The following is a 19547-nucleotide window of genomic DNA, read 5'->3' on the forward strand; positions in this document are numbered from 1 at the left end:
TTGGAGAGTTGAAGAAGAAACTAGACCCATCCCCTGCACTCTCAATGGAAAGAATTAAAACTAACACAAGGGACAAAAGTAGACATTTCAGTTCAGCACGAGTAAGGGATGGGTCTGTCACTCTAACTATGGTGAAGATAAGTGGTGGCCATGGAGGTGATGCTATCTGTTGCCTGATGTGAGTTGTTGGGAATAAAAAATGCATAAGTCATAGTTTCTGTCTTCAAGTGACTTTCAATGTAGTGAGGGAAAGGCATAAAGGTTGAGACAGCCATACACAGAAGAAAACAGCATGTGTCATCTGACTTGCTCACTGGGATCTAAGCTTCTTGGGGACAAATCTGTTTGAATCCCTGATACCTCATCTATTCTTGGTGCACAGAAAAGATTCCATGTATTCATGTTGGCTGATTTTTACTGACAGTTACAAGTTTACTCTGGTTGTGATTTCTGTATTGGAATACTAAAGAGAAGGCAATTGCAGCAATGCAGGAATGATACAGGGGTTGTGTAACTGGCAAAAGCAGCCAAGACAAAACGATGGAGGTGCATTTGAGAGGTATTTCAGGTATGAAATTTATGCGATTTCTGCGACTGATGTGATGTGGGTGGGGGGTGGAACTGGCAAACTTGTTACGGTGAGAAGCTGGTGAGTCATGGCAACCCAGCAGGATTTGGAAATAGAGGGAGTGGAGAATTTGGACGCTTCAGCAGAGAGAGCCTTGTATAGGGCATTTGACACTGAATAATGGTTTGTGTATAGACCACAATTATATGTCATCAGTGAGTACTAGGGTGAAGTTAGTGTGGATGAAGTCAGCGCAGGCAAGTGGGCAAAGTAAAGTAAGAAGAGGAGTGAGGTTAAGCTCTGGGAATGCACGTGTTGAGGAGGTTGAAGATGAACACTAAAGAGGAAGTGATCCCAAGGAAAGGTCCAGTTGTGAAGGAGTATACTTACAGAACTCTGCACTGAAACATGAAGCAGGGTTCCTTCACAAAGAGATGGCCAGTATTCATTGGCAATACCATTGTTAGCGGTTCCAATGACAAGACATAACTGGGGGAATGATGAGTATTGAGAGGACAGATGGCAATACATCTGAAAAACCTTTCATAGGAACTCTCAGAGAGGGGTAGTCTTTAGTCTTTCCATGTTTAAAACATACAAATAATCTCCTCCAGATCACTGGCAATGAGATGTTCAGAAAAAAGTTTAGATGGCTATGTTGAACCATTTTATGCTATTGCTTTTTTAAAATGTGACATGTCAACATGAATGCACATATTTGTATATTTTCTTTTTTAAGTTATTATTTCTATAGATGGCTCTGAGGTTTTAAAATTTATGTATTTCTTCTCCCTCTTCTAGGTTGTACTAAATGGAAATAGAAATTCATTGTTGAAGGCTGCTTCATTCAATCAGTTTGCACAGGAAAAGATATGGTCAACCTGGCATTCAATGCTCATCTGACATCTTATAATGATAGGATGTCTCACTGTAAGGCTTCATGAGTTCTTAAACTCTTAGTTTACTGTGTGTTTTGTGTACTGAACCAAACATAGACATAAACAAATATATGGAAATACATTCATTTCTTTTTCTCTAATATATGTGCAAGTCTTTTGGTTCTTCATTGTCAGCTAGCTGCTCTCCTGGGACATGTTTCTGGGCAGAAGCCAAACACAAGTTTAGTGCCTGGGGAAGAGGAACATTGTGAAATCAGTAAGAGAGCAACCTTGCCGATCCAACAGAGCAAGACGCTTTTATAGTTGGAGAGTGAGCCAAAGAAAAATACTTGAAAAGACCAGAGAGTTCTATCTCTCCCTTGACTCTGATTTGCTTAAATTTCATTTCTATGGAATCTTGGGCAATAAGTGTATCACCAAATGCAGTCATCAGTTTGAGTGGAACCATGGCTAACTATGGGGAAGCTCACGCATTTCCTTGATACTATACTTTGTCTTGTTTTTTCCATGAACATCAAGTGACCCTGAAGAGTCCCCCCCCCAACATTGTAGCAACAAGGGACTTGAAAAAAAATTGAAATTCATGAGACAGCTATCTTTCTTGGCTCCTGAAAACGCTGCCTCTTAATTGTCCCAAGAAAGATGAAATGATGTTACTGACCCCATTTCTCAGGAACGATAAATGGGTTGCTTCAGCAATAAATGCAAGAATAGATACTGGCGAGGAACACTTTTACAGCCTTATTTTTCCCTTATATGTTTATTATGAATTCAATCAATTAAAAGCTGAACCAAGTTAGGGATGAACACATCAGTTGCTTTCTGAGGGTTGCAAAGATTTCAAATGTAATACATTGCACAAAAGGCCTCCAATACATTTTTGAATCTTTCTCTCCCATCTCTAAGTTCCATGTAAACAAAGTATGTTCCTTGCATTGTACCACTAGCTATGCCAGATTATCAGTTTTCTCTTGAACAATGTTTGGATGCTTTCCTTACAATTTCCCTGTAATATAATTATGATATTTTGAAGGAAATAAAAAGTCATTAGGAAATATTTTTTTAAATTATTGGCAAAAATATCTGCTTAATTCTGGAAGGAATCAAGGCTTTGAGCTCAAGAGACAAAAATGGAAAGCTACTCTTCATATTTGATCATCTGCAGAAGGCTCTCTTGCTTCCTGTGTAAGCAAACACAAAACTTTCCATGGCTAAAAATCATCAATTAAAACTTCATCATTGAAGATGACAGTGATAGGAAGTATTGGAAGCTTTTAATTGTTTTATACATTGATTTATATTCTACACTAAGCTTTAAGACAATCAAAAGATAAGCTGGATAGATCAAAAAAGTTTTCTTTTTCAGAAAAAAATCCATCAAACAATATCTTGTTTAGAAATTCTGAAGTGGATATGAAGTTTAAAAAGAATAATTTGAACGTCAATTCACATATCTGTCTATATTCTATCTATCTATTAATCAATCAATCAGTCTTCTTATTCTTCATCATCTATCCTTTTTAATAATTTATCTATCATATATGTTTATCATCTATCTATATCTATCAGCTATCTCTCTCTTTCTCTCTCTCTCTATCTCTCTCTCTCTCTCTCTCTCTCTCTCTATCTATCTTCTTAGTGTTTAGCATAGTGCTTGACATATAGGAGATAGTGAAGAAATCTGTGATGTAGAATAGTAGACATCTTTACCAGTATCTTTTTTGGGAGGATTCATCTTTTGGTATAATTTGAACTTAACTGGTTTCCCTGTTCTTTATTTCTTTATTATTTTCAAAATGGTGTACACATTCCTCCTTCCTGTTCACCATATTTTAACATCTTCATGTTATCTGGATAAATAGCATGAGTTTGAAGGGAAAATTACCTACTCAGAAGGATACTGCCCACTGTCTTTGGATTTTGGTAGGAAGATCTTTCTGCAGTAAATCAGTGCTTGCAGAGCTGGGTGGATAGTCATATACCTAATACTATAACTTGTATTGATGTAATTAATATCTTTTGCTTAGGACTAAAATCTTTCTATAGACCTTATTTAGTAAGAACAATCTATTCAGCTCTCCATAGGTGTGTATGTTGTTTTAGGGATGCCTTACACATGAGTCTCATTGATTGGACCACCACGGTTTTAGTGTCGTTGACTCTTCCACCTGGCTGCTGGGCCTCAGGGTGGCTGAAAAAGGTGTGTCCCAACAAGCAAAGGCATCTTCCTTTCAGACAGGTAATAGTTTGACACTTAGTTTATAACTAGGTGTTACCTTAGCTGGAGGGGTGAGACAGGACTGGGACAGGCCAAGGAAGGAGTGTCTTGGCAAAGAGTATGTGGTCGATGCTGGAGGCTCGTGACAGACTAACCTGAATCTCAGACGGGACGACAGGAAGAATCTGATCCAACAGGTCAGAACTGCCAGTTGGTAGAGAGTGAAACTGACGATTAGTATGCCAGAGAGAATTCTCCAAGGTTGATTGATACAACTGTGGGGAAAACTGAACTTTGACCTAAAAACCAGTCACCAGACCACATCCTGTAGAGAGAAAACTCAGCATCCTCAAAGGTCTACACAGTGTGCTTGGGCGGGATGTAACTTGACATATCACTATGCTGTCTGGGCAAGACTAATTGAAAGTTTTTTGTTTTTTTTTGTTTTTTCTGAGAAGTATTTTGTTTGTTCTTTCTATTGAGATCTAGATCCTAGGAGGAAAACTCCCAAAGTTAATCATTTCATTGCTTTTGGAACAAATAAATGGGAGAATACATCTTAGTGAAGACAAATTTCCATAGACAGCTATCAAGCACGGAAGCTTTTCCTGACCCAGCTTGCATTTCTATGACGTTGGTTACTAACCGATACCAGCTAGAATCTGATAATATTACATAAAATTTCTCTTTGTTTGTAGTCTAATTTTGCATATTCTGAGAAGACAAGTATGAATCACAGGTATTCAGCAAGCGAACAGATTCTGAGTACTTGCCAACTTCTGTAGTAACTTGAAAATTTCCCCATTGGCTTCTAGCCAACAGGCCCTGTAGGCAGCATGAGATGCTGATCTTTGAACTTCAGGGATAGTAAATGCTTTAATGTAGTAAAAAGAGTATGAAGGGCAGCTCCTCTCCTTTCCCCTACAACTCCATCTTTTCCTCAGATGGAAATCTCAGTCAGTAGTCTGCCCGAACTCACTAACCCACTACTGAAGGTTCTATGACGAGTGAAGATGCTCTAGTCATTTTTCATTGGAGAAATATCTGAGAAAACAATGTAAGGGAGGAAGGAGCTTGCTTTAGCTCATTGCTTGAGTCCATGGTTACTGAGGCCACACTAACTTCATGGAGGGTGAGGCAGGATGAAGAAGGGGGCTGTGTGGTGAAGTGACTCACCTCATGGTGGAGAGGAGACAGACAGAGGAAGAGCCTGAGGAGAAGAGACACCATTGAAAGGCATGACCCCAGCCACCCACTTCCTTCAATATGATCCACGTTCTAATAGTGTATTCAATTATGAATTCATCAATGGTAAATCCATTAAGTATGTCACCTTTCTCAGGATCCAGTCTCTTCGCCGAACCATTAGCATATAACCGAGCACGTGGGCCTTTTGATGAGATGATTTATGCCCAAATCACAAAAGTGATAACTTTGATTTCATGAGGGTTTTTAAATTTTCCTATCAGGACTGAAATTTAGTAATATAACTGACTTCTCAAGAGGGTTTGTCTTGAGTGAAAGAGAAACCTTGTTTTGAATATAGGGTAAAATTAAAGACTGTGTATAGCAAAGAATATTAGCCTAGTAACAATCCCATCAATATTTTTTACTCCAGTGATGTTGAATTCTTTATTTCTCTTCTTCTCGTTGAGACAAGCCTATCAGGGAAACTATTTCTTTATCATCTTCTAGGAACAAGGGCTCTTCTGGATAGATAATTCTATTGTTTGCTGTGATGTTATAGCCAAGTATATGGGATTAGGACATTTTACCATTTTCAATATCTATTTCAATATTGAGAGCTATGGTACCAAGTTTCAACCACTGTCACATACATACAGATGTCAATTAGCTCAAAGGAGCAAAATTTAGTTATAGAGGGCAGAGACCAAGAGGTTTTCCAAGAGTATATTCTGTGTGAATGAAGGCCCAGTTGTCCGTTGTATATGTGACAAAGCAGTATATAGAGAGTTGAGCAGATCAGTGCTGGGGACACTGTAACTCAGTATTTATAATATTAGTCTATAAGCGCCAAATGCTTTCTTGTACATTATTTAGCTGGTGCAGTCCTGCTGCCTCTCTGTAGGTGTGTGCAGTATCTTCAGTTTGCTTTGCGTGTGTCTTCTCAAGTATGCGATGGAAGGGATTTCTGCTTTCCAGACTATTTAGAGAAGAATTTCTAGGTTCATCTCAGTGGAGTGAAGCAGTGTTTTAAAGTAGTGGTTAGTAGGCAGTGGTTACCCTAAGAATTGCCATAGACCTCTTTCAAAGCTTTCTAAATGATTATGGGTTTTAGATCTACCGTGGCTTACTCTAAATTATGAAATCACATTTCTAAGGAGCTATATGACCTGAAAATATAAACATTATTTAAAAGAATCAAGCTGAGGAATCACTATAGAGGCATGTGCTCTGACTCAAAGTGTATATGTCCTAGGACCTCCGGAACGGAACTTAATTTTCAAGAACTTGTGGGATAGGTTTAATAGGTTCTATTTTCCTCTAACCAACCCACAAGATTATCAACTGGTGTCACAGTATTTGCTCTGATAGCTGTCTGTTGCTAGGTCCCTGTTCTAGCCTCCTTGAATTTCATGGCTCTTATCTGTAAATGAAGAGATTTGACTACTTGCCACTTTATATTCTCGGCCATGTTTGAAATTCTGTGATTTGGTGTACTAGTTGGTTTCTTGGGTGAAAAAAAAATCCCTACAAATCACCCTGCATCATTGATTTCATTCTATTGTCATGATATTCAGTGCATATCCTTATTCTTAATATTTCTTTGTTCATTTTTTTTTGTTTCCTAGAACTTCATGATATAAATTTACTAGCTATTGGAAAGAGTCTGGGAAACATATTTTGATCCATCAGCTTTTTTCTTTAAGGGCAAAGAGTATGTCTCCAAAGAGTTCATCAAGAAACACAGACTGTACTTGGCAATGGACCTGTTTAACATGCGTACATAGAGTTGAAGAACGCGTGGGCAGCAGGAAGCTGCTTTAATTTTATTCAAGGCGGAACATTTTATGTCTCAATATTTTTGTCTTCTCCTAATCATGCCTTTCTTCCCGTGTCCTTTGCTTTCAGGCCAGATAAGCTGACATGTTGTCTTACATAGAGAGGGTGTTGATGGTGTCTGAACGGAAGACACTCTGATTTGGGGTGGGGGGAAATTGTTTTTCGTGGGTCAGCACTTTTGTCACTATAACAGACCATGACTGATTAAGACGAATGGTTGTTGGATCACTGCAAGGAGGAAGGTTTTGTTCAGTGAGAATCTGTAGAGGGGAAGGGCCCTGGACTTTGAGAGCTGTCAAGCTTTTACAGCCGTGGAACATATACTCTTGCTGTGAATAGCCAGGCTTGGCAAAGTCAGGTCTTCTTCCACTTGACTATACTAGGTTCTTGGATAGAGCTGAGCAGGGTGGGTGATACTGTAATTAAAGGCAAATTTAATAAGGCAACAGTGCTGTCTTCTTTGCTGACCAGAATACTCGGTCTTGCCTTGAAATTTAGAGGAGAAATAAATGCCTAAAAAGATATCCTTGGCACAAGTGTTACCACAGGACTGTAGACTGTTAGAAAATAGAAAATAGATCTGAAGACGAAAAATGAACTTTATTAATGTTGAATTTTTGACTTTAATAGTCATACTGTGAGTATGTAAAATAATGCCTTCACTCGAAGGAATTCAACAAGGAGCAAGTCAAAGGAAAGGGTCTGATTTATGCAGGTGAATAAATATATACATATACATAAAATACATTATACACACACACACACATATATAGAAAGAGAGAGAGAGAGAGGGAGGGAGAGAGAGGTAACAATGAATAAAACAATCTTACTTGCAACTGTTTTATAGTATATTATTTTTTTTTAAGAAATGAGAAAGAGGATAGGGGCTTCCTTTTGCAGCATTGGGAAGGAATGCTAGCATGCTAACTAGTAACCAGGCCACCACTTGCCTGTAGCCAGGACCAGAAAGCTGGTGAGCTTCTAAATGTGAAATGCAAGGGTTTAGCTGAAAGTCACAGTCCTAAGCTTAGGAAACCATAAGCCCTTGCCTGTCTTTGCTGTGCATCACAGCCTTTCCCGTTGTCTTGTTATCCTTTGTCTGCAACAGCCTGGGAAGAGCTTGACTTAATGAGTTCCACTCTTTCAGAAAGTCCTCCTAATACCTTGATCTAAGCCAGAAGAAATATGTGTAAAATCTCCCCAGGAACTAGGGAAACCCTCAGTATTTTTCAAGCCAGAGGCTCCCTTTCTTGTTGAAAGCCAAGGGCTATAGATTATATTTCACCTTTCTCCCACCCTGGCTCAGTCTGGTCTCTTTTCTCACTGTTATGGGGAAACCCCTATATTTTGGTTTTTTTATTTAAAGCCATATTTATAGGCAAGGGTATGCAAGCTCAGTTTGCTGAACTACCAAGAACAATTCTGTCCAGTCAATAGTGCAGAACAAGTTTTTTTTTTCTTTCTTGAGTATTAAATTAAAATAGACACATAATCCTATTTTCTCTGAGTTTCTTGCAAGAGTCATACGAGGGGCCAAGGGAAGAAGGATATGAGAGAGAGAGAGAGAGAGAGAGAGAGAGAGAGAGAGAGAGAGAGAGAGAGAGAGAGAGAGAGAGAGAGAGAGAGAGAGGTAAGGTTCTTTTGTTTTAATGGAGCGTTTGTTTTTCCACGTGGGGCTTCATGCTCCTGGAGCATTAAGGGCATAACACGAAGGATGCTCGTCTCATATTTTCAATTCCCACCCAAAGAGCTACCTTTGATCTCATCTGGAGTTCATATTCTGGGAGTCTCGGGGAATAAAGAGCTTTTCTTGCTCCTTCATAGCTGTAAAAGCATGTCTGATTCGGGAGCTTCATGTAAACGGCCCGTGAAGTTGAGGCTGCTTTGAAGGAATCTGCTCAGCTGTAACATTCCTTCAGTAGAAGGAGGATGGTTTGGAAAATGTAGGGTTTTTTTTTTCTTTCTTGGAAACAAAGATCCTCACCAGACATGCCAGGCTGAAGGAGGTTAGAAGGATACTTTTGCCTTCGGGGTGTCCCATCTCAGCCGCTGGGTGCTAGTCCAGGCAGGTAACGCTTTAGTTGACACCTTCAGGATGAACAGACAGGGAGAAACTTGTAGTCATTTTTCTTGGCAGAAGCCACAACCCAGCCCAGGTTAATTATGTCTGAGAAGAAGAATAGCGTCTGGGCACCTGCAATTTTCAATTTGGTACCTTGTTTTCCTGTGCCAAGTGTTCTATCAAGCCATTCACATGTATCCTCACACAGTCCTTTCCTGGTCTCATGCTAGACAATGGGAACACTGAGTTTATAAACGTCTGTGTAATTGTCTCTGTTTACTGAGAACTTTATATGTGCCAGGTCTGATTAAGAGCTGTGCGTGCATCCTGTCATTTAATCTTCATGACAACACTGTGAGGGACATAAATTTATTGCTCACACTTAGCAGTGGAGAGAATGGGGGGCTTACACAATGTCTTGCTCTAATTCATATGACTAAATAATGTGGAACCAGAGCTTGAAATTAAACCTACCAGCCTGAAGGACTCAAAGGTTTTTATAAAGTTCTGTCAGCACTGCACAAACACACACACACACACACACATGGAGAGAGAGAGAGAGTGAGAGAGAGAGAGAGAGAGAGAGAGAGAGAGAGAGAGAGAGAGAGAGAAACACATCCCTTTGAATTAGAGGGTGGCCAATATTGGTTTTGATGTTATAAACAGGTTTAATTTAGGAATACTTTTTGAGAAATACAGTTTGTTAATGCCAAATTCAGAACATCTCTTTCCTGTTTAACTTTCTACATTTAATGGTAAAAATGACTAATGTTGGATCTTAGACCATGATGCCCCAAAGTATGTATGGTTCTGTGGCATACTGAGTACTTTGAGCTGAGGAAACTGTAAGGAACTTAGAAGCACAAAGTTCACTCTGAACTTCTGTCCTTCTGTCCCCTTCCCTCAGTTCCTCCATGAGGCAGATGCTTAGACCTGGAGTACCTTCAATGGCCCATGTGTTAAAAGCTTCATAGTGATATTGGCAGGTGGTGACATCTTAAACAAATGGAACCCAGTGGAGACTTTAATCCATGAAGAGTGATTCCTCAAAGAGCACTGTGGGATCCTAATCTCTCTTTGTCTTCTCAGGCACCAGGAGGTGGGTAGCTTCCTCTACCATACACTTCTGCTGGTATTTGCACTTCTATACAAAAGAAATGTGGCAGCAACCATGGAAAGACTAAGAGACAATATAAACCTTTCTTCTTATTAAGTTGATTGCCCTGGGTATTATGGCAACAGAAAGCAGCCAGCACAGCTGGTAACAAAAACTAGAACCTTCTTCCCCAGTGCAGATGTTAGGATCAACAACTTCTTTTTCCTAAAGCCACAAAACCTGACCATATAACTCTCCGAACTCACATCTCTCCTGCAAACCCTCAGTTGGAGATATTTCCCACCCCACAGCAAACTGGAAGGAGGGGTAGTTCACAGAAACACTGAGAGGAATTTGACTAAATGGACTGTGCTAGAATTCACTCTTCTCACTTTACTATGTTTGTATCGTCTTCCTTTGTCCAAACACATTTCTCCAAGACTGTCTATTTTAAATCAAATCCAAGCACACACAGTATATTTTTCTTTGGTTCTTGGAGATTCTATTCCCATGTTAGGCAAAATTATCATTAAATATTTTTTTTATATTTCTGTTGTTACTCTGGTTCTTGTAAATTGTGGGGAATAATACATCATACCCTTTACCATCAGACCCTACTCTGCTCATGTGTTATCCAGTACTGTGGCCTCTCCCAGCTCTCATCTTATTGATCTTCTTTATCCGTCACTCTTAGACAAAAGTCATTTCCAGCGTTTGTCATTGTCTTACCTCATTCTTATTGTGTAACTGCTTTACAAATGGTGCATCCTCATTGTACACGGTATGGACTTACATGAGGGCATCTCCACACAAGCATACATTGTCCTTAGAGTGTGTTCCCCCAAAAGTCCTCACCTTCGCCATTCTCACCCTCCTCTGTCTCCTAAATGTCTTTGCTTCTGTTTTTACACCATATGTATACACATGGTTTTATGTCTCTCTATAGAATCTGGGATCACAGAGCAGAGAGAGCATGTGATATTTACCTTTCTGACACTGGCTTAATTTATTATGACACACTTTAATAACAAGAGTTTTCAATGGACACAATTCCATTTTTCTTTATGGTTGAATAAAATTCCTTTGTGTATGGACCACAGTTTTGAATTCTGATGGAGTGTCAAATGTGTCCTAAATGAGGCCAAGGTGGCCAGGCCTCTTACTCTCTGAGTAATGAGACTTTCTCTCCTTTGAGCACTTTTGTTAAAATTTTATGTTTTGCTGAACAAAAGCTCAGTAAATACTCTGCTGTGAGCTGTGTATGGCTCACTCTGGTTTGAGACAGTCCAGTCTCTGAGAACTACCATTTGCCCAAGGAAAGAGCCACTCAGATGTTCCATAGTTGAACAATGGAGTGGCATATGATGACAGAAACTCTATAAGCACAAACCTGGGGGCAGCCTTTATCTTACAATCACACCCGCTACTGTCACATCCTGATCCACTTCCCCCGAAACACACTTATTTGGCAAGTGCACACTTCTAAGTTATATATCTCATTTATTCTTAATTTTCACATAGATTTGTTTTTGTCTGCCCACTTAGACTAATTATTAACTGAAGATGTATTGAATCATCTGTCTACATCTGTGGCTCTCATGCTTTTCAGTTAGTTTTTATTTCCTAGGTTTTCCATATAGGTATTAAGCACATGCACATTTGTGTCTTCTTTGACTCCTTTGTCACTATGAAATGCAAGATTTCTTGCTTTGCTTCCACAGTGTCTTTCTTATGCTTAATATCCATATGCATTTCTCTATCCATTCATTGGTCTGAGTTTTTGTATTTGAAGCAAGCTTCTTGAAGACACCATACAGCTGGGTTTTACCTCCTCATCAAAGTGGATAGATCTGCCATTTACATTGAGTATTTGTAGCAATAATAATGGATCTGACTGCTCCTACCATTCTGTTTCAATCTACCTTCTTTACATTTGTTTTCTATTAAGCTTGTATAATTGTGTTTCTAGTTTTGATTCTAGTTTGATTGTTTTGATTCTAGTAGACCATGTGATTAAGCTTCTACTACTAACTTAGGGCTTGCAATTCTTTGGTTATATTTTAACCATTGCAGCTAGATTTATAGTATATGTACAACTTATCACCATTTACCTTCAAATCACAGTATCCTGTTCATACTTAAAAATAAGGCCCTTATAACAGGATTTGTCTATTTTTGGTCCCATCCCTTGGGATATTTTATGTGATATCCAAAACACATGACTAGTTCTCTTAGGGTAAATATTGCTGTGATAAAACACCATGACCAAAGCAACTTAGGAAAGGAGGAAAGGTTTTATTTGGCTTGCACTTCCAGAACACTGTTCATTACCAAAGGAAGTCAAGACAGGAACTCAATCAGGCTAGGAACCTAAAGGCAAGAGCTGATGCAGAAGCCAAGGAGGCGTGCTGCCTATTGGCTTGATCCACATGGCTTGCTCAGCCTGCTTTCTTATAGAACCCAGAACCACAAGCCCAGGAGTGGCCTTACCCATAGTGGGCTGAGACTTCCTACATCAATCATTAATTAAGAAACTGACTTACTGTCAGACCTCATAGGACGTTTTCTCAATTAAGGCTCCCTTCTTTCAGATAAGTCAAGCTTGTATCAAGTTGACATAAAACTATACAGCACAATTGGTATTTTGGCCTTAAATGTTTAGCTATCTTTTAGAGATATAAAAATGTTTTGGAATGTATTCACATATATGTCACCTCTCTTATTCCTTTGTATAAATCTACATTTTTAAAAAATCTGCCCAAATTTCCCTCTGTCTAAACAATGGCCTGCAGTGCAGGCCTATTGAAAAATAAGATATTTGGATTTTTTTTGTTCCAATAATATTTATTTTGCATTCACTTTGAAAAATATTTCCACTAGATGTAGAATTCTCAGTTGACACTTATTTTCTTTCATCATTTAAAAAATAAAATATCAGGGAAAAAGCAAGCCTTGGGGTCTTACATTACACATCCCGCATTTCTGTAATAAGTAATTACTGTAATAATTCCACGTTCCAGTTCATCCATAGTTCAGGGGCCTCTCAAGTGTGTAATAAAGATATGCACACTTCCTCTACTCATCTATAATTACATCAGCTTTCTAATTACAAAATAGGATAGAATGCACACACACACACACACACACACACACACACACACACACACACACACTTCTTCAGCTCCTCAGATCCTCAGCTGTGTCTGGTTCTCTATGAAAGCAAAGAGCACTTTTCCTCCAGTCAATATCATCTATCCATAGCACCTTATATCATCCTACACAACATCGTCCCATCCTCTTTTTCTGTGTTGGATCCCATAATGTAAACTTAAGTTATTCATTATTAGTTAGGTTACTAGAGTGACTAGAGAATAAGTTGTCTGCTAACTTTCTTGTTTGTTAATTATAAGAACTGGGGATTTAAAAACCCAAGCTAACAAGGTCTCACCCTTTCCCCACTCAGAAGAGATGAAGCTAGGCGTTTGCTTGATCTCCACTTTCAGCTCCATTTGTGTAGTGTTTTCTTCCTTAGATGGTATTCTCTCTGATGATCTTGCTGTTCTCTGAAGAGCAGCTATAATGCCTAAGGAACTCCACTGTAACCTTTTACTTGCACATCAAATTTTACTCTTATCTTATCTATAGAAAAACATGTACAATATCTGTTCATGGCCCAATCCATCTGATATATACATATTCTCAAGAGTGTTTGTTGCATGAGTGAATGAAGGAACAAAATATGAAGCGGTTACTGGACTGCTATTGCCTCTATTCGAAGCTACTCAGGAATATGTGACGGTCAGTCTTGTCCAGAGTTTTGATTGTAGAAGTAGCAACAAACTTTCAAAACACATAATCTATTTCCTGAAGTCACTGTGAAGACTATATCAAGCAATCTGTTTGGAGGGGGAAAAGAAGATAGCGAGATCTTTGTGAAATCTGCGGGGAAATCTTCCAATGTCATAAAAATGTTGGAGATACCGTTAAGCAGGTAACTTCTGTGATATTTGTGATTTTAAAAATATATATGAACAATCCAGTAGAGACAAGATGGGGAAGAGTATTTTTAGAAGTGGTTGAGTTCTTAATGTGTGAGGCCAAACTGTGATGCAAGAGTCCATGATAGGGGCTTGGACACACCGCAGTAGTACAGATCCCTGGAGAATTCAGGCCTATTTATATAGAGACTTCTCCAGAGTGGAGCCGGTAGGGTCAGGAAATTGAGGCAGAGGGTCTCTTCTGTCTCCTCTTTTCCATTGCAGGAGTCCAAGAGGAATGCTTTGGCAGAATTTTCGAGACCGATGACTTGTCCAATCTAAATATAAAGTTACCCTTAGGAATGAACAGTAGTCCACTGACCCTTGATATGATCCACAGAAAATTTTAATTTATTTATTTAGTGAACGGGTAAAATACTCATTAGCAATTTCTACAGTGAACACAACAGAATTCAAGTATACAAAACTATTCATAAAAGAAGGGGAAAAAAGAGAGAGGGGGGAGACAGAATACTGCTGTACCCATGCTCCTCACGGTAGCCTGGGGGATGTTTATTGGAGGTAGGCAGAGATGTTCCAAATTTTGCATAATTTAGTTTGGGAGCTGTTTGTACTGAGAGAACCTTGGCAAGGACTACAGACAATGGATTCAGAATTAAATTTATTTTTTTAAGAGAAAAACATATTACATGATAATGAGACCTCAGGATTAACGCTGTTGTGCCCAATTTTTAGTCACATCTGTGATGCAGATTTGGTTTTTAGTTCTTAGTCCTAGAACTAGAGAAACGTGGCTATCAGTTATTATGCTTGCAAGTATCACTAAAGGAGGTTACACATGTAAGTTCAAATGTACGCATAGATCCCTAATAGATGCTTGTTTACAAATGGGATCACAATTCTCACGTAATCTAGAGCCTATAGGTTATATTTATATGCTTGTGTTTTTTTTTTCTAATAAGTGACTAAACTCCAGAAGTTTTTTAATCAACTAACTCTGGCCAGAAGCAGAAACTCAGACGCTCTTGGGATTGTATGCATTTGAATTTGATGGATTAACTTTGGGTGTGTGTACTTTAGTTTGCGATATATTCCTGCCATACAGGAACATGGCGACAGCATGTCCATCTCAGGGAGTTTCTCAGGTACTGTTTATGGAACAATACAGGCCATCTGCATACGATGCAAGATCTGAGCTTTTCAATTGAGAAGTCTTAGTGATGGTTTGTATGTCTGCTTGGAGCCACACAGCTATACTTATGTTAGGCTGTACTTCCAACCATGAGCCTTCAAGATAGAGCGAGCACACCTCATGACTGAGTGGGATTTATCCCTTAGATTACATTTTAAACCATTTCTTCGAGACAAGGGCTAATACAGCTACTGCTAGCCTCCATTTGGTATGTAGCTGAAGACTGATCTTGATCCTCCTGTCTCTACCTCCTGAGTACATGCATGCAGCACTGGAGGGTGAACTGGGGGTGCTGTGTGTGTTAAGCAAGCATTCCACTAATAGGGCGATGTTCTCAACCCCATTTTAAAACATCCGTAGTCTAGAATTTTAGATTCTCATCTTTATAAATGCCTTTAAGCATCACATTCTTGACCTTTGAATTTTTGCATAATATTTTAAAGAGTTTCTTCTGAAGTTAGGCAACTTGACTTTTTCAGCTTTACATAGGAGGTTTGTCGCAAGGGGCTACCATGGCTACCATCTATTGCATGATGCTATTTTGTGGAGTCTGATGGTGTCTCTGAAGATGCTCAGCATCTGGGAAGTTCTTGATAAACATAAACTGTCCTTATTACAATTAAAACTGTCTGATGGTGTCTCTGAAGATGCTCAGCATCTGGGAAGTTCTTGATAAACATAAACTGTCCTTATTACAATTAAAACTGTTATTGGTGAACTACAATAAAGTCAATCTCCACTAGACGCTTGTTCTAAGAAAGTGGTAGTAACTGCTGAGACACTGATAAATATTCAACTTCATAGAAGACCAAGTAAACAACTGTACTTCTGTGCATTTCATATACAAGGAAAGAAGCCATATGCAGCCATACACTTAAATAGGCCTGTATTTTTAAAGCATCATAATATGTGAAAGCAAAGTTAAATAAAGAACATTATGAATCCAGACCTCATTTAATGTCACATTAGCAATTACATGGGATTATCTTAGAGTGACTTTTTTTTTCAAACGATTTACCTTATCACCTAAACTAATTCATTTTGTACATACATAGCAAGCACTCACTTGTATGTGAACATGTAGTATCCAATTATTGATTTAGGAACAAAGACTCCCTGAAGGAGTTTAAAAAAACATTCTGTCCCAGCATGCCATTCTATATTTTACGTCCCAGTCTGAGTCAGAAGAAATGCATGCGGGAATCCTATAAAGTCTGATAACTCCCTTGCTGGTCCATGAAGTCAGAACCCACACATGGGGGTGGTATGAATTACTTATCCTATCCCAGGTCTGGAACATATCATTACCACTGAATTCATTGCCTGTGCACTCACCAGAGATGACGATAATGCGAGAATAGCTGGGGCATAAAACCACAGCCAATTGACAGAACTGTCTAGCACACAGTGGGTCAGACACAGAGATGTTGCTGGGTGATCTTTACAGAACCGATAACATCTTGTGAGCTGAACAGCAGATCACCAACTGAGGGGCTGAATGATAAAAAATCATATCTTTGTCATTAGCTGTGCTGAAATCCACAACTGCTTACCTGCTTTCTTGTATATGTAAGTGAACATGGACTCAGAAACCTACTATGTCATTGCAAACTGTTTCGGAGCCAAGATTAAGGCAAAAACTACAGTGTTCACTCTTTTGCATGATTCTGCCACTTGAATTTTGGATAAGAGACATTTCAGTGACCACATATGAGCAGTAGCTACATGGTTAGCACATGTCTCCATCTTGAATGCAGTATTGAGGTATGCCTTGTATTTGAAGTACACACACACACACACACACACACACACACACACACACGTGTGTGTGTGTGTTGTGAGAGTTTTATTGAGGACAGAATGCATATATATATATATATATATATATATATATATATATATAATGTCTTATTTTCTTTTCACAATTCACAGTACAGAATAAGCACTCAATTAGTGAGTTGAAAAAATGAGTATAATACCATAGAAACAAATGGATAATGAAAATCTCTGAGAATCTTGATTAACTGTTTTCACTTTTATTTTTTAAATCTGAAACAGATTACTTGACCCTGGTGAAATTCTACTTGTAGTCTTTTTTTTTTTTTAGGTAAATGGATTAATTTATTTTTTTCAATTTTTTATTAGATATTTTCTTCAATTACATTTCAAATGCTATGCCGAAAGTCCCCTCTACCCTCCCCCTGCTCTGCTCCCCTACACACCCACTCCCACTTCTTGGCCCTGGTGTTCCCCTGTACTGAGGCATATAAAGTTTGCAAGACCAAGGGCCTCTCTTCCCAATGATGGCTGACTAGGCCATCTTCTGCTACATATGCAGCTAGAGACACGAACTCTGGGGGTACTGGTTAGTTCATAATGTTGTTCCACCTATAGCGTTGCACATCCCTTTAGCTCCTTGGGTACTTTCTCTAGCTCCTCCATTGGGGGACTTGTGTTCCATTCAATAGGTGACTGTGAGCATCCACTTCTGTATTTGCCAGGCACTGGGCTAGCCTCACAAGAGACAGCTATATCAGGGTCCTTTCAGGAAAATTTTGCTGGTATATGCAACAGTGTCTGCATTTGGTGGCTGATTATGGGATGGATCCCCGGGTGGGGCAGTCTCTTTTACACGATCAAGTACTACTCAGTTATTAATAGCAATGCATTTATGAAATTCTTAAGCAAATGGATGTATCTGGAGGATATCATCCTGAGTGAGGTAACCCAATCACGAAAGAAGTCAATTGATATGCACTCACTGATAAGTGGATATTAGCTCAGAAACTTAGAATACACAAGATACAATTTGCAAAACACAAGAAAATCAAGAAGAAGGAAGACCAACATGTGGATACTTCATTCCTCCTTCGAATAGGGAACAAAATACCCATGGAAGGAGTCACAGAGACAAAGTTTGGAGCTAAGACGAAAGGATGGACCAACTACTTGTAGTCTTATTGACTCTCAGTATTGGCTTTCCACTCCTCCATTCAACCAGACTTTACTAAATATTTGCAGTTGTATAAACAAAGTGTTATGTGACTACAGTAGGTATTGTTCTAGAAGATTACACTTAATAGAGTAACTGACATTGCTAAACAAACAGTCTTTGTCACAGTAGTCTCCTAATTTAGAAAAAAGGCTTACAGTTTTCTAAGCACTGGGTTTGAGAAAGGGCATACACCTCAGCATGCTGGTCAGTCCCCAAGGACGTTGCATGCCTAAAGAGTTAACTGTATTTACCTAGGAATCTATTTTAAGGATGCCAAACAACTTTCATAAAAATGTACTTCCCTAAATGTTATTACTAATAAAGACTGAAGTGAGTCCATATTTTAAATTCATATTACTAACTTGCAGTAAGTTATCCCAAGGGGACTTAAAAATTAATATTATTTTGGGCACAGGAGGAAAAATTAACATTGTATTCTATAAATATATCCAAACACAAATCCAATCCAGTGGTGTGGGAGCATCAGTTCCCCAAGAGAGTTTCCAAATCCCTGTTCTGACCCTGAGTGTTCAATTATGTCTTTGGAGCTTTGGTTTGTAGCAAGCATTTATTTGTCTGGTGCCTTTCTTGAACTGGGAGTTTTTTTGGAGGTCAGGAATAAAATCTATCTATCACCTATCTCTCTATCACTCATATATGTATGTATGCATGTATTATCTATCTATCTATCTATCTATCTATCTATCTATCTATCTATCTATCTATCTATCTATCATCTTTCTACCATCTATCTTAGGTATCTGTTTAACTACCTACCATTTGCCTGTCTGTCTGTCTGTCTGTCTTTCCATCCAGTTGAGTGCATCGCATAATTTCTGGCATGTCTTGGTAGTTCAATGATTGCCTGTTGGAGTTATGCAAGTACAGTTCATGTTGATTTTTGCCTGTGAATAATTTCGTGAATCCTCTGAAATCAATGCTGTCCATTTGCTAAAGAAGAACAATTTGTGAGTGCCGAGGGCCGTGCCTTCCACTGTGCCGCTGTTCCCTGACTAACCTTGTCCACAGGTTGTGGTGCGCTTTCTTATTCTGCTTTTATTTCCTCACACGTTTCCCTCTTCATCTGACTCACATGGTTACAACCCTCGTGTACTAATCACTTTGAAACCACAGTGTTCTGAATCATGGCTGAGTCCTGGGTTACAAGGAAATCCGTCCACTAGGAAATGAGAGCGTTTCTAGGAAACATCTTCTTGCCACGTTTGTATTCTGATAAGGTTCCTGGCTGCCAACCTGGGTCCATGTAAAGCAAAGCCCTGGAAGCAACCTTCCGTTCTCCTGTAGGTAACTCACAAGTGTGTTCTCTTTCGTGCTGACGGTTTCTCATAGCTATTGCGTGTATGGGAAAATCTTGTCATGCAACAGCTCACAATCTTTATGAGCAAAGCATGTAATATGTGATTGAGAAATGAGCTTTTAACACAGAAACTCTATAGTGGTCATTAAACTACTTTCCTTTTTCCGCTCCTGATTC

The sequence above is a fragment of the Mus caroli genome, chromosome 13 (genome assembly GCF_900094665.2).
Source record: "Mus caroli chromosome 13, CAROLI_EIJ_v1.1, whole genome shotgun sequence".
Classification (NCBI taxonomy): domain Eukaryota; kingdom Metazoa; phylum Chordata; class Mammalia; order Rodentia; family Muridae; genus Mus; species Mus caroli.